The 15,957-nt window shown below is 40.0% G+C and overlaps 1 protein-coding gene across 3 annotated transcripts in view; it reads right to left on the bottom strand.

Annotated features, from left to right (window-relative positions):
• The window catches only part of LOC129771379 (uncharacterized), a 93,570-nt gene extending 88,643 nt beyond the window's left edge, over positions 1-4,927 (bottom strand). For all 3 annotated transcript variants that reach the window (XM_055774962.1, XM_055774963.1, XM_055774964.1), the window contains exon 1: positions 4,465-4,927. The gene's annotated coding sequence lies outside the window, so the exon portion shown is untranslated. The remainder of the gene's footprint in view (positions 1-4,464) is intronic.
• Between the last annotated feature and the right edge of the window lie 11,030 nt (positions 4,928-15,957).

Below are 15,957 nucleotides of genomic sequence, written 5' to 3'. Positions count from 1 at the left end.
AGAAAGGATATGTCCAAACCCAGCACATCATCCTCTACTAAGAAGGGTAGGTCCAGCTTCTTATTTTTTTTATTTATTTAATTGTTTCACATGACGTAAGACAAAGTCTTTTTTGTGTCAATAACGATTTTTACAAAGCATTTACATAAGTTCTAGCAAACATTATTATTTTTAAAGGTTTATTAACTTAATCTCTGTTGAAGTAATCTAGTGCAGCCTTTTTGTACAATGTTTCCAACTGTATTCGTTTAATTTCCATGGGTTGTGCGTTCCAATAAACCACTCCTCTCACAAAGAATGACTCACCATATAAAGCAGAACGATGTGATGGGACCGCGAAGTTGAGCGAGCGACGTCCTTGGAGCAGCCTCAGCTTCCGGACAAGATTGAAGGGTTCATTACGGTGAATAATTCTCCACAGTTGTAGACATGTCCTCATTTCATAGAAACGACGGAAAAGACATCCGAATAGATTCCTCTGAAGGTTCCGGATAGACGTGAAACGATTCAAATTGTATACGTAACGGCAACTATCCTTGAGGGCAACTTCCAATTTTGACATCATAGCCATATTCATGCTAAGGTGGATGACATCACCAAGAATAAAGTGTGGCAATATTAGCGACTTCAAAAGCAGGAGTTTCGTATGCTGAGGAAGATCTGACGTGGTTGCACGAAAAGTACGTAGGCTGATTCCCTTCGACGACAAGAGATGGATGAACTGAATCCATACACTGGTTAGTACCGAATGAAATCGCTTTGGTTTTTGAATGATTTATGCGTAACGAATTCCTTGAAGTCCAATTTACTACTCTTTTAAGATCATCGTTTAACCGCGCCACTGCAGTTGAAACGTCAAGATTAGAAAAGTACAGTTGCGCATTATCTGCGAGCATTTGGACTCGACAGTATCTCAATATTCCGGGTAGGTCATCAATGTATGTAGAGAACAACAAAGGTCCAAGTACTGATCCTTGCGGAACCCCAGAGGTAACGGAAACTGCAGGGGAAGATATATGGTTACAATATACAATTTGAGTTCTCCCGGTCAGATACGACTTCATGAGGCAAACAGCGGATGATGAGAAATAGAAGCGTTCATGTAGCTTATGCAAGAGTCGACAATGAGATATTGTATCGAAAGCTTTGCTGAAATCAATCAGCAGCAAAGCCACCTTATCCTTTCTGTCAATCAGTCCAGCAATATCGTCATAAACACGAAGCAATGCAGTTTTTACACCATGACCACGCCGGAAATCCGCTTGGTCATCGTTTAGTAGATTCATCGATGTTAAATAGGTACTGATTTGTTGCTTCAGTACCTTCTCCAAAACTATAGACAAAACACTCAACAAGCTGATAGGGCGGAGGTTTTCGACAGAGTTAAGGTGTTTCTTCTTTTTCAGAGGAATTATTTTGGCCCACTTCCAAGCCTCCGGGAATGTCGATGTCTTATAGCGAATTCGTTTTTAAAACTGAGTCAGTGCCAAACTGACTCTGTAATAAAAAAAACGTCTTCAGTTTCACGAATGCGGTGTTTTGTTGGTGTGCGTTATATAGTCTGATTTGTTTATATTCGCGACGATAAATGTACAGTGTCGACGTCTAATGGCGATATTAATGTTTGGGAGGTAAATTATTCTCTATCAGATCAGCAGGGCCAAGTGCAGTGTAAAAATATAAATGTTTGAATGAATGTTTTCTTACTTAAAACATGTAGTTCTGACACTTACTTAACCATTTGTCGATGCATTTCCTGGTTTTTCCACAAATAATTACTATTATAATATAAAATCATCATTAGCCACAGTTTTCGTTCAATATGTTTCTGTGATATCAAAAAAAAAACCTCTTATTTCATCACATGAAATAAATATTCGATACGTTAAAGTAAATTTTCATTCATAATTTTGATTTTGAAAGCAGGTTTATTCCACCTGAATATCCATCATTATTTTCGCCTCCCAATGAAAGCACACGTAGCTTAATGCCGTCTGCTCGAATATACTTTCAAAATCAGAATCTGAATTGGATTACGATTCCAATAATACAAAAGCAAAAGCAGCAGGTTTTTCATCTTCATAGTTTTTATTATTAGATTTTCCAAAATATACTCGGAACATGACAGTTCGGTATAGTTGTATTGGTGAACCCGAGTGCCAACCCGTGAAACATCTCAGTGCGAAACTAACAGCTTTCGGGGCGAACCAGTGCGACACTGAGTGCGAAACTGACTGAATAAAAAAAACGTTTTGACAGCAGTTAGTGCGGCACTGAGGTTGAAACTGAACAAAAACGAATTCGCTATTAATGATCATGTTGTAGAGGTGCACAATGTGATCGATGATGAGTGGAAGAATTATTTTGAGAAATTTAGTTAGAATCTTGTCAGTTCCAACAGCATTTGACTTGACTTCACAAAACGCATTTAACACTTCGTGCGCATGCAATTTGTTGGAAAGAGAATCTACCGACAGGTTGTGGTCTTCGAGTTTCGTAACTGTCAGCATTGTCGATAGTGAATTGACCGGCAAAATGATGATTTATCATGTTTGGATCGAAAAAACAATCTCGTTGATCTTGCACCTTCCCAATACCAAGACCTCTCACCATTTTCCACAGGTTCGTTATTGAGCCAGCAACCAGAATATTTCGAATGATGTGCACCGATTTGACACGTCGAACAAGGACATTTGTTCTATTTCTCAGCTGCGTGTATATTTGCTTTTTTCTATCCTTAAGGCTGATTTAGACGATGCCAGTCAGCGCTCTAGTTGAAGTATCCAGTGAATAGAGAATAGACACTCTGTTCAAGTTAGAGGCCAATTACTTGTTCGATACTGGTACAAGTAACTTGGACAGAGTGTCTGTTCTTTGTTCACTGGATACCTCAACTAGAGCGCTGACTGGCATCGTCTAAATCAGCCTTTATATTCCATGAGAGCAGTCCTCCAGTCACTATAAGTCATGTCTCTCTTTACGACTGCCTTGCGTATAGCATCATTAAACCAAGTATTGTAATGCTGGCGATGTCGGACAGTCCGTAGTGGGATACACGAGTCATGAACGGTCATAATACTATTGTTGAAATATTCAGTAAGTTGATTGACGTCGTTAATATTGCGGAAGATGTCCCAAGAAGTTCCATTGATGCTATCTCGCAGTAAATTTGGGTCGAAATTTACATAGTCGCGGTAGGTTTCCACGGAACGTTGATCAATAGCACAAGTGTTGATGTAGCTCGAACAGAAAATGAGATCGTGTCTGGTCTGTCTACCAGGCACGGACACATGTTGAAAGGTGGTTACTACATCTGGTCGGTTAGTGACAAGCAAGTCCAGTTGATGTCACTAGTCAAATCAGCCTGTTTTGCCACCCAAAACGAAAAAACTAAGTGTGGGTTATATTTGTTATATAACCGCAAGGCTAATGCAAGGCAAATGCGTGCAAATTCGTCAAAATTTCACTGTCATCCTATTTAACGCGATAGTGTAAATTAAACTTCTGAACACTTGTTTTGTAATGACCAAACTTACAAAACTGCCACCCCTATTCTGTTTTTCGATCGATTCGAAATAACGACTTCATAAAATTCCATTCTGTATTCCGTTCGAGTTGTTTTTGCATTTCGTTCGATCTGTTTCTCTTCGAACATTAAATGGGCAAAACGTTCGAAATATGGGATGCGAAATTATAACTCTAACGAAATGGAAATCCGTCGGAATACAGAATAGGGCTGTTCTCCTGGATTTAGGATCACTAATTTGACAACCTCTAAAGGGATACAATGTTCATAAAATTTGACAGGTGGTTTTTGATGAGAATTAAATCAATGTTTACTGAAACACAAATTTACAAAATAAATTCAACGATCAAAAAAATCGGAAAGAAAAGATCGATTTTCGCATTTTTTGAAATACAAAGAATTGATCCAAAAATCGGAAATTGGAGAGGAAAAGATCGATCTTCTGAATGCCAATCCAAGATCGCTCAATCCTACTTCAGATCAATTATTTTTGCTCCACTAAAACTGTCATTTTATCGCATCCATGGAATTAGATACCTTCCAATATGGATGATATTCTGCATATTACACTACGGTTTTCAGTTCTAAATTCCATGTCGCATCTACAAACACTACAAAATTAAAAACAACTTCCTCCGCAAATGATTAGAATTTAATCGGAGCGTGAACAGATCTCATTTGGCTAATATTCTAAAAATATGAAAAAGAAAATATTTGGAAATAAAAGATATGACCCCATACAATCTTCTTAGGATAACAACAACGGAAAAGTAAACATTCCCCTAATTATGGAATAACCTGCATCCAGTTCGCTTTCTTTCCACTATTATCTTCCATTAGAAGTCTGTCGCAGAGATAAGCATCATGTCTATTTCGCTAATGCTGATGGAGATAACCATAACTTGTAGTACTGTGGCAACATAAACATCGGTACTTACATGTGTCATCTAACAATAAGGCAAATCCCACTCCAAACGGTTTTGTACACACACAAACACACACTTATCTCTGGACAAACATCCACTCACACATGAAGTATGAACTTCTCTTCTCTCTTCACTAAATTTCAAACAAACTAGTCACAGTCAATTGTGGGTACTTCGAATGACCCAATATCTTCTACGAGTTCAACGATACTGAAGCTGTAAACAACTTTTTCGACTGATCATCACCCAAAGTGAGTTATCCTATTTGTTTACAGCGGCACGACTGAAGGATCTCAAAAGGTTCCATTGTTTGGAGGTTGGTGGAATCGATCGACAATACAATTCCTTGTTCTATAGTAGTGATGTGCATCAACACGAATTTGGATCGAATTTTGTTTTCGTAAGCGATTACAATCAGCCTTTTGTCAGTTCATTTTGGGGAACGGATTGGAATGCGTATTGTCTGGCGCATGGCACTGCGGAAACTGGAAAGCGTGTAACCTTAGCGAGGAACTTTTATAGATGCTGAGAATAGGGTTGGTTACACAATTCCCGTTCGTCAAGGGATCATAATATTTTGTCACAATTTTAAAAACTATCACTGAGCTAACAGTCATAGTCTAAATATAAGACTATATAGCTGTGGGTGAAAAATTGGCAACATCACATTTTTGTTTTAAATATATTCCCTTGTTTTGTCGATTTGCTGACGCGTGTGGAATTCGCTCCTATTGCTGCACTACACGTGCTGATAAGATAAGAAATCGCGCTGAACCCCATGCCGCACTGATCCCGGTGTTTTTTTTTTTACTAAAGATTAGAGGCGTATATAAAGTGTTGAACATCATTGGATTTATAGTCAGATCTATGTCAGTCCCTGGAGAGCACAGAACACAGTAGCGCACTGTGTAGTTTGTGAATGTTTGTAAATGTTTAGGATAGATTTAGAAAATTAAATTAGATTGAAAATTACAATTGAATCAATTTTAATTCCTACAGAAAACTAATCTGAATATGATCGTAGTGAAATGCAAGTACTCACAAAGCAAAACGATGTAACGGAAGCATATAATTCAACTCGGTGAATGAACTTCGTTTTCAATTTTCAATCAATGGTTCTGCATTCCTAGAATCTGAAATGAAACGTGCATAATTTCTGTACATTCAATCCAATCTGCCATACCTTATCTACTAACGATGGAATAATTTCATAAATCTGCTGTTGATAAAGAAGATAATAAAATGGATGAGTCAAACAGTAGAACACAGGGTAACAGAGTAACTGTCACTCATAAACATGTTTACATAAATAAAACTCTTCTAATAATCTCCATTATACGTTTATTTTAAACAGGGTACATATATTGCCTTCGACCTGGGTTAGTCATGTTCGAACCTTGATAACAAGCCGCACTCGTTTTGGGAAGTCCTCGTGGCTGGCATGAACTGTGTTTTTGCCAAAAGATTCTTAAAATGATCCATGGTAAGTCCCCCGATACGCCCTACCTTAGACAACAAATCATATGAAAAAGTTGACCACTCTTTCGATGAAATAAAGTCCGAAAAACTGTTCTTGGCAGAAAAGATTTAACCTTTTGCCGAAGAAAAAAATGCTTTTCCTAGTGTTGAAGGGTGAAATGCACAAATGCAAAAACTTTTAAGGAGTGTTAAAATGTTTGTATGCATGGAACAGACTTCTCATTCTCTCAGACTGAATGTAAGGTATCTGGACATCCTCATCATATTGAGCTGTATTTCTGTGAATAACTCGATCTGATATCTTGAAGCGCAACGTTACGTCAGATCCATTCTTATCAAGAATTTCCTACTCTTCTGGGCTAAAGTTGGATGCGAGCTTATGTTCTTTGATTAGTCTCTTCACAACAACTGTATCACCAGATTGAAGATTAGTAGTTCTTGCATGTCGTCTAACATTATCGTATTCTTTGCTTTTCTGTTTCTGTTCTCGATGTCCTGTCCTTCAATTTTTCCAAAATTTTGCGGGAATCAACCAAAATAGATTGTAATTTATCCTTCATGACTCGACCAAACATCAGTAGGGAAGGTGCCACCCCGGTGGTCGAGCGAGGTGTTGAATCATTCGTCAGTACACACATTCGGAGATCCTACTTCCAGTCTGTATCCTCCACCTGAGTTATCTTTAAATACCTTTTCAACATTAACTCGTTCTACTTCACCGTTCGCTTGAGGTCAGTATGGTGCACTCTTACGAAGTTTGGTGCCATATTGGTCACACAAAATTTTGAATTTATGGCTTTTGAATTGAGTACTATTATCGCATATCATGCCAAGGCTTTACCAGTCAAACTTGCAGTGGCTGGTTTCAGAACGACAACCTCTATAAACCGGCTAGAATAATCTACGATGATCAAAGGATTATCTCCGGATGGCAACGGTCCGACGAAGTCTGCAGACAAGTTCACCCATGGTTTTTCTAGCATGTTTATGAATTTGAAAAGTTCCGGTGGGTCAAGTGCTGATATAATCGTGCAGGATTTGCATCTTTTACTATCATTGCTACCTGTTTGTCGATTCCTGAGCTCCACACTTCCTGTCGAAGTCGTCTCTTCATTGATACAATTCCAAGGTGTGTTTCAGGAGCGAGCCCAAGTACCCGTGACCGTAAAGCTTCTGGTACAAATGAACGGTTTCATTTCATAAGAAGGTTTCCGGATCGATACTATTCTGCTTCGAACGGTTTGAAACGTTTCACAGTCCACATTCATCTAGCTCCATCGAGAACTGATATAAGCTCCTGAAGAGTTCTAAGAGGCTCTAAGACAGCCACCGTAGCTGAACCCAATAGTTTTGTTTCTTCCCATCTTCAAAATCAGCAGTTCTAGGAATACAACAATTGAGACTAACAGTCTTGTTTCTCCTCAATCACCAAAACCAGTAGTTTTGGGTCACAGTATCCGCTGTTTTTTCCGCTAGAACCAGCAGTTTTAGAAATACACCAATCAAGACCAACAGTCTTGTTTCTCACCAATTACCAGAACCAGTAGTTTTAGATCCTAGGGCTAATTGTGTATTTTTTCCTAACTAAACCAGCAATAGGAATACAGATAATTAACCCGTTACTGCCCAGGTGTACAAGAACTTGATCCAAATGGCATGACACTTTCTAGTCCATCTAGGTTTGTCCCGAAAGGGGGGGGGCGTTCTACGCATAATAGTCCCACGGTTCAATTCCTAGAAGTTTGTACATTTCCGGTACGGTCACACGGAATCTTGTATCTCCTTTTAGTAGTGCGTCGTTATTTGTCTCTGTTTTGATTAGTCCGACGAAATCTGCGTCAAATAGGTAATTGAACATTTGAACGGCAGACCATTTATGTTTTGAGCAGAGATCACTCAGATCAGGTGGATATCCTTCAAGAACAACGGCCGCATCTGCATCCGAATTTAAAGTCATTTATCCAGTGTCTGGCTCTCCGCTTCATGCTGCTGCCCGAGGTGCTCTTCTTGTGATTGGCCTCGTTCAATGTTGCTCTCGACGTTCACTGGTTTGCCATAACCGGAAGGGCCGTCCTCCGAGTCACTATCTCCAGCATCCACATCGCTGTCTCCACCGCTTGGGGGCACGATGACGAAGTCAATATCATTTGTTGACACTAGATTATCGAAAGCATCTTCGTCCAAATCAATCAGATAATTGTACAGTCCCTCGGGATTATCGGGAAGCTGATATATCCTATTGAGAAAAAAATATACCGTAGCGTACCGTAAGCGAAAAAAAACATAACCTTAAAACAGCAAAAATGTGATTGGTTTGAATGAAAATTTCCAAATACTCTGAGGTTATGAATTGGAATTTTTCACTGAGAATAGCTACCTTCCTGATGCTACGCCTCATACACCAATGTTGCATCCGGAACTCTAAAAATGAAACGCGTCTACTTCGATTCGTTTCAAACACAGTAGAGTCCTTCAGTAATGACAATTCTCCCTGTGGCTACTATAATCCTAAGAAAAGATGAGACAACTGACTTCTTACTCTTCTTCATCGTACAAAAACGAAGCCATGACATAAAGATGCCAGAGTTGCCAAATATTATAAAATTTCGGATTTTTTTTATTTCTGTTTTTATGAATCGTAACATTTGGTTGGTCGAATTTGATGATTTTGCATATTTTCAGTAAGGCAATCTCAAAAAATATAAAGGATAAAATAAAGCTTTTAAATACCCATATCTATAATATAATAATGATATCCATAACAACTTTATCCAAAATATATATATCTTTATTAAGGCTCATATGGCGTCAACCTGACGGGGCCGGGAGTTCAATATTTCGACAATGTTTGCCTTATAACTATGTTAGTAATATGTAACCGATTACTCGCGGTTGGCTCGAGGTTAGTATTACAAGTGTTTTCGTAATTGTGATGTTGCTGTCTTCAATGATCTGTACCTGTGCCCGACACGGGATACTTCCTATTGGGATGCAGCTGACCATTAATCAGCAACGCCCCCCTAGTCTGTACCCCATATATAGCGTGGTGCGTCTTCTCGAGGAATCCAGGATAGAATGGTCACTAGCCGGCGCAATCATCAGCTCGTGTAGAGTTGTCATGAGCGGTACAACCTTTGGCTTTTGTTGAATCATCAGTGGACTGCACAACCTTTGGCCCGTGTATCTGTAAAGAGTGTGTGTATGTATTGCCGCGACTAAGTAAAAGTTTATAGATCGGATAGGAGGGATACGAAACAGGGACACAACGAAGGAAACATCATTAAACGTTGACATCGGCGTTTCTGAGGAACAGGTATAGATGAAGCAGAAGATTAGGATCACGGCTACCTAAGATATCCCGGACGGGGATATCGTAGATTCGTAGGTCTTTACATCATCAAAATAAGTCAGCGGGAAAGAACATGTCAGCAGTGTAACAATTGGTAGTCAGCAAAAAACAACCTGGATGGTATCAACCATCCCTTTTTTCATATTTACGAGCTATAGCTAACAACTCTGTCATCTGCATAGTGAATGATGAGACTTTCTATTTCTTCTTAGCAATGTAAATTATATTCCGAAATATGAAATCGCATTAGGGACCTAACGAAGCTAAATTGAATTGACAAATGAGTGTATTGCCGTTCACTTTACTCCATTGTGAAAAAACACATACATAAACTTGCATATAACTCCTTGCAATATTTTTTTTTTTTTTCTTTATTATAGTGATTTTCAACACATTTCGGCTGGTTCGTCACTTTTGCTTCCATTTTTGGAAGAATGTTGGGAATGAGAATTGAACTCGTGATCTCTGCGTGAGAGGTATGGATGTTACCACCACGCCAGATCGCCTCCTCTCCTTGCAATAACATTTCCTTAAAACTAAATATCGTAATATTCATTAAATTCATCATTTATAAATTCAATACAAATCCAACGCTATTTATTTTTATTGGCAACACTGAAAAAATCGGCTTTGTTTTCAAAATTTATTGAAATCAGCCAATCAGAAATCAGAACGTCTGACAGATATTTGGTCCGTTAAAGATCCCCTATTGTCTGATCTTATCCAAGATGTGTAGAATAAAGGTGTGACCGTGTGGTCAATAAGTGCGCGAGGGGAAACGGTATAAATATACAGAGGATTGTGGGAAGGGATTTGACTGCAAATAGAGATGTCTAAATTTTTCGTTTATTCGATTGTCGATTAATCGTGGGGTGATTTTTATATATTCGATTGATTCCAATAATTGTTTTTCAGTATTCGATTAATCGAGCGAATATTTATTTCTTGTAATCAAAACAAACAGACATTTATGATAAAAAAATATGTCATAATTTTGAAGTTCATGATTTTTTGAGGATGATTGAAAAAAGAGCACACCATGAAAATGATGCACAATACAGGGCAGACTCGATTATATACAGTTTCTAATTCCTTTTCACTGTATATAATCGAGTCAGAAAAAAGTTTTTAATCGTTTTTGTATGTTTTTTTCATTTCTTGAATATAAAAGAGGAATTTGATTTTTGATTCACCCCCTCAAAGTCAGAAAATACCTTTCTCGCATGAAAAAAATAAATTTATCCAGATTATTTCAGGTGGTAATAGACGATCATATTTGATGAATAAAAATACTTCTACGCATATGTTCGAATTTCAACAATGAAATAGTTATAGAACTATTTTTTTTTGTTTCGGACTTGTTGCCTCAAACTGGTTCTACTTTAAAAACTACGCTACGGAAGACGATTCTGTTGCTTTCATTAGAAATATGAGAAAATTTTGTACAGGATATAGTAGTGGAACATCTAAATTAGTGGATTTTACTTCTGCTTTTTTAATTTGGCTGCAATAACGATATATTTTATTTATTCATCGTCTTCGAGAGTATCGTACAGACTGGTTATACTTATGATATATTCTTAATCCTAGCTTTAAAATAATCTTTGGTCATGTTGAAATCAAAAATTTGGCAGACATTGTTGAAGGCTCGAAGGCAGGAACTGAATGGATTATTGTAGCCATAGCATGTTCTATGTCCGGGAACAGCAATTAATGCGGAGAAACGCAGCTGACGTTGAGGAACGTTTATTGGAATATGCAGAAGAAGATCGGCACACTCGATGTTTTCACTGAGGATGTCGAATACAATCAGTCGTTGCATCTTCAGTCGCCTTGCCGTGAGCAATTCCAAGTCGATTAGACGACAACGTTCCGAATAATGGGGAAGATGGACGGGATCATTCCACGGGAGATGTCGCAATGCAAATCGAATGAAACATTTCTGTACACGCTCGATACGTACAATCTCGGAAACGTGGTATGGGGCCCAGACCGGTGCAGCGTACTCTAAGTTGCTCCTCACTAAACTACAGTACAAAGCTTTTAGTGCATATACGTCGGTGAACTGTGACGCATTCCGACGTATAAATCCCAGGATAGAGAATGCTTTGGAGGTGATAGCTGAGATGTGATCGTGGAAACGTAGCTTTGAGTCCATGATAACACCCATGTCACGGATAGAATGTACACGATCCAAGAAAAGAGTGTCGATCTTGTATCGGTAGTCTATCGGCTCGTAGCAACGACTAAAGGTTATCACCTTGCACTTACTTGTGTTCACACGCATGCCGTTGTCTTTGCACCACTGCGCTAGAGAATCGATATCGGCCTGCAAGCTGCAGCAGTCCGCAGCTGATTTGATGACTCGGAAAATTTTAAGGTCGTCGGCAAACAATAGTTTTCCAGAAGATATTCGTAGGCACAAGTCATTAATGAAGATTACAAATATCAATGGCCCTAGTACACTTCCTTGGGGGACTCCGGACGCTATATCGAATGTTGTGGATCGTGCTGAGTTCACCTCAACAAAAGCTTTCCTACCGGTCAGGTAAGACATCAACCAATCGGATATCCAATCAGGAAAACCCATGTGCTTCATTTTTCTCACTGTAAGAATATGCGGAACAGTATCGAAAGCCTTCGAGAAATCAATATAAACAGAGTCCACTTGATTTCTGTGTTCAACTTCACGAAAGAGCACGTTGGTGTAGCATAATAAATTGGACGTTGTGGAACGATGGGGTACAAATCCATGCTGGAACTCAGATATCATCGATTTCGCTGCAGACAGTAGCACTGTGTGGATCAGTGATTCGAGTAGCTTCCCTAGGCAACAAAGGATGGATATTCCACGGTAATTTTCAACGCGCCGCAAGCTGCATGATTTGTAGATAGGAATCATCTTCGCAGTTTTCCATAGGCTAGGGAATGTTCTTTCCTCGAGCGACTTGTTAAAGAGTATTGTCAGAGGAAAGGCCAATGATGAAGCGCAGTTCTTCAACAGGATAGGTGCTAAGTCGTCCACTCCGGTTCCTTTCGTCGCGTCTAGTTTTTGCAATGATCTTAAAACTTCCTCGTGGGTAAAATTGAAGAATGGTAGGTGGATATGATGCGACGGTAGGTTGCGAAAACATCCAGATCCTGGTTGAGGCAGCTCAGTCTTGAACACGCTTTGGAAGAATCGTCGAAAAAGATCAGCAACTTCATCAGGTAGGTTTGCTGTTGTGTTACCGTATTCGACAACTTGTGGTACTCGATTACTCGCTCTTTGCTCTCTAACGAATTTCCAGAACGCCGTAGGGTTCCGTTTCATATCAGATTGAAGTCTCTGCTGGTAGGCCCTGTAGCTGTTCTCTACAAGATCCTTATAGCATGTTTCCACGATGCGAAGAGATTCACGGTTTTCGTTTGATTTATCGATGAAGAATCGTTTGCGTGCTTTACGCAGTTTGTTTCGCAGCCTTCGCAACTCTGCAGTCCACCAAGGCTTCCTGGTGTTCCTATTAATAGAACGGTGGCGTCGGGGTACTTTCGAATGTATGATCTCAAACAGGGTATCATAAAACATATGGGTGGCGGAATCAACTGTACGATCTTGAAGAAGTTCCTCCCATTCGACCAATGAAAATACGCAATTTAAAGAGTTGAAATCACATCGTCTAAAATCCAGGTCAAAGGAATCAGTTGTGGCTGAAATATGCACACAGCTCTGCATGTCTATTTGTAGTTCGAATGGTGGGTGGTGCGGATCAACGGGTAGAAGTGGTGATATCGGCGGCTGGCCTTCAAAATTATAGGGAGTGTTTGTAAAAGCCAAATCAAGTAGTCTGCCATTGATGTTTGGAATAGAGTTGATTTGTACGAGGCCATAGGATGAGATGGATTCAGTTAGCACGAGTTCTGGATCGCTAGAAGCATTCACAGGCAAGTATCCGTTGACATCCTCATCAAAACCCCATTGCAGATGCGGAAGATTATAATCGCCGAGCAATAAAACGATATCGTTAGCCGAAGATCGGTCCGTCAAGGACTGAACAGCGAAAGTGTGGTTGGAATACAACGCCGTCTCAGAGTTTGGTCGAAAGTAAATGCCGAGGAGGTACAAATATCGGTTGGATAGTTTCACACAAACTACCATTTGCTCAAGCGTACTACAATGAGGTATCGAAACCTCGGTACAGTGCAGTGTGGCTTTCACTGCGACAAGCACTCCGCCACCTCTTGTGAGGCTACTGGTTGCTTCACTACGGTCACAACGAAAAAGTGAATAATCGGATGATAATTCAGCGTCGCATATATCGGACCGGAGCCATGTTTCAGTAAGAATGACAACATCATAATGACTGCTCGACAATCCTAGCTGTAAGCGTGAAGTTTTAGTGCGAAGGCCTCTGACATTTAGGTAGTAAATGGAGAAAAAGTGTTGCTTTGGCGAGAGACTATCGCAATCACCACAGTCAGTAACCGGAAGCACAGGATGATGAGCTACAGGATCGTTCCGCTGTGTCGATGCGTTTGTCGGACGCTGGTGGCCCGAAGATGGCGATGAGCTAGAAATGTTTCGCATTTCAGGCAGCGCATTGTTCGGAATGAAGGTGTACTTGCCTGCATTTATGGGTTGGATGCCAGCTGCCCCGCACTCGAGCACAGGACCGGGACGACTGGGTGTCGCTGACATCAATGGCTCGACTGTGACGAGGGAGTCAGAGGCATCCATAGAGCTTGCAGGTGTGCGTCCCGGTTGACTGGTTTGTGATGCATACGTGGGTAGTAGACTAGGAATAACATATGTTACCGAGATGGAATTGCTCGAATCACAGCTGTACTTGCCTGAGTGAGAGGCTTGGAGAACCCCCAATCCAGACTCAATCGCAGGACCGGGATGGCTGCTGGGCGTTGGCGGAAATGGCTCGACTGCGATGAGAGGATTGAAGGCCTCCTTCGTGCTTGATGGTATGCATCCCGGTGAGTTAGTTGACTCAGGAAGTTGGTTGAATGAAGAGGATCTTGGTTGCTATGTTGAATAGTCCACCATTTTGTTTCGCCGTTCTCGCTGAATTTTATAAACCGGGCATTCACTGCTCCAGGCAGAGTGGTCGGTTTCAATATTCAGCTTACGCTCAACTCGCAGTTTCGAACAGTTTGCACATTTTTCTATGCGGGATTTGCATTCTTTAATCGAATGGTTATCACTGCAAATAGGGCAGATAACTTTCTCTACTTTACAGTCGACTATTTTATGATTGAACCCGCAGCATTTGTAACACCTTATGACCTGCAACCCATCAACCACTCGGCATCGATTCCACCCGCAGTTCAGTTTCCCAAGTTCAAGATGCTTGATTGACGCATCATCCTTTAGAGCTACTATGACCGACCCATCTTTACTACTTGTCACCCGCCTAACGTTCAAATTTTTGCCATCAATTTTATTTCGCAACTCGACTCTAATATCATCAACATGCACGCCTTCCTTTGGCTTTATGACGGCGATTGGATTAGGCTTCAAATGCTGTTTCTTTTTCAGTTCGGTTCCATTTACTATCATGTCATTTTTTACTACATTAGCAAAGCTTGTTTTTGGGGATTCGTTCGATGCTGACGTTTTTAATAGCGTATCCGTAGTATTTTCCAATCGCCTTTTTTTGGCAAGGGATCGTGTAACAACATTACGCGCAGAATTCTCCTTGTCGTCAGCTGCGGAAATGGATCGCGTATTTATTCGCAATAGTTCATCTCTCATGATTTTTCTGACATTTTTCTCGAAGTTTTTGACAAAGTCTAGCACACATGTGAAATCGTCCAATTTACGACCGATTTCATTCAACAATTTTTCGTTGCGGCTATCGTCATATTCGCTTAAAGCCAAACAAGCATCGCAAACAAACACTGCATTGGGGAGCTTCTTCAATAAATCTATTTCATCCACTGACGCTCCAGGCAAGCAGGTCATGTGAATAGAGAGCTTACATTTTCCAAAACACTCTACACTCGCATCATGCTCGGCTATAGGCACAGCGCACAAAGCACACGGCTGCGAGAAACAATTCTCATCACCTCTGTTTCCTATGTCCATATCTTCGTGCATTGTAACCAGCACATGACACACAAAGCGGGGCGAAATCAATTCAAATTTGCCGTGCAGTACAGTGAATTGATACACTTATTTTACAGGATTAAGTGAATATACTCTCACGTTAAGTAGATAATAAATCGTTCAATTGTAAATTCAATCGTGGGACTTCCTGCAGTAACAACTACGCATACAGATGGATATAACTTAACACAAATTTAGACAGGATTTCACACACAATTTTGTATTTTTTGTTGGGCACAGATACACAGTCTCATATATCGCGGGGTATAACGATATAACTGGTGAAAACTCAAGCAAAATCTTCATGTACATGTAATAGCCACTTAAATTTCACCTTATCGTTAAAAGGTTACCTTCCTTTATGAAATAAAATATTATCGAGTCTGTCGATATTAGTCGAGTCCGACATGCATTTTTTTGCACCAACCAAAATTTTGGCTGTTCAAAATTATCTGTTCTTCGAATGTTGTTTGTTGAAATAGTTTGAATTTCTCTGCTTGGTCATAGAATCATTGATCACTAGTATGGTATATTTTCCTCGGCGCTCTGAATTTGAATACTACTATTTTAGAACGGGAGA

This window comes from Toxorhynchites rutilus, chromosome 2, assembly GCF_029784135.1.
Source record: "Toxorhynchites rutilus septentrionalis strain SRP chromosome 2, ASM2978413v1, whole genome shotgun sequence".
NCBI lineage: Eukaryota > Metazoa > Arthropoda > Insecta > Diptera > Culicidae > Toxorhynchites > Toxorhynchites rutilus.
Note: the sequence above shows the minus strand (reverse complement) of the source record. Positions and strands in the feature narration are given on the sequence as shown.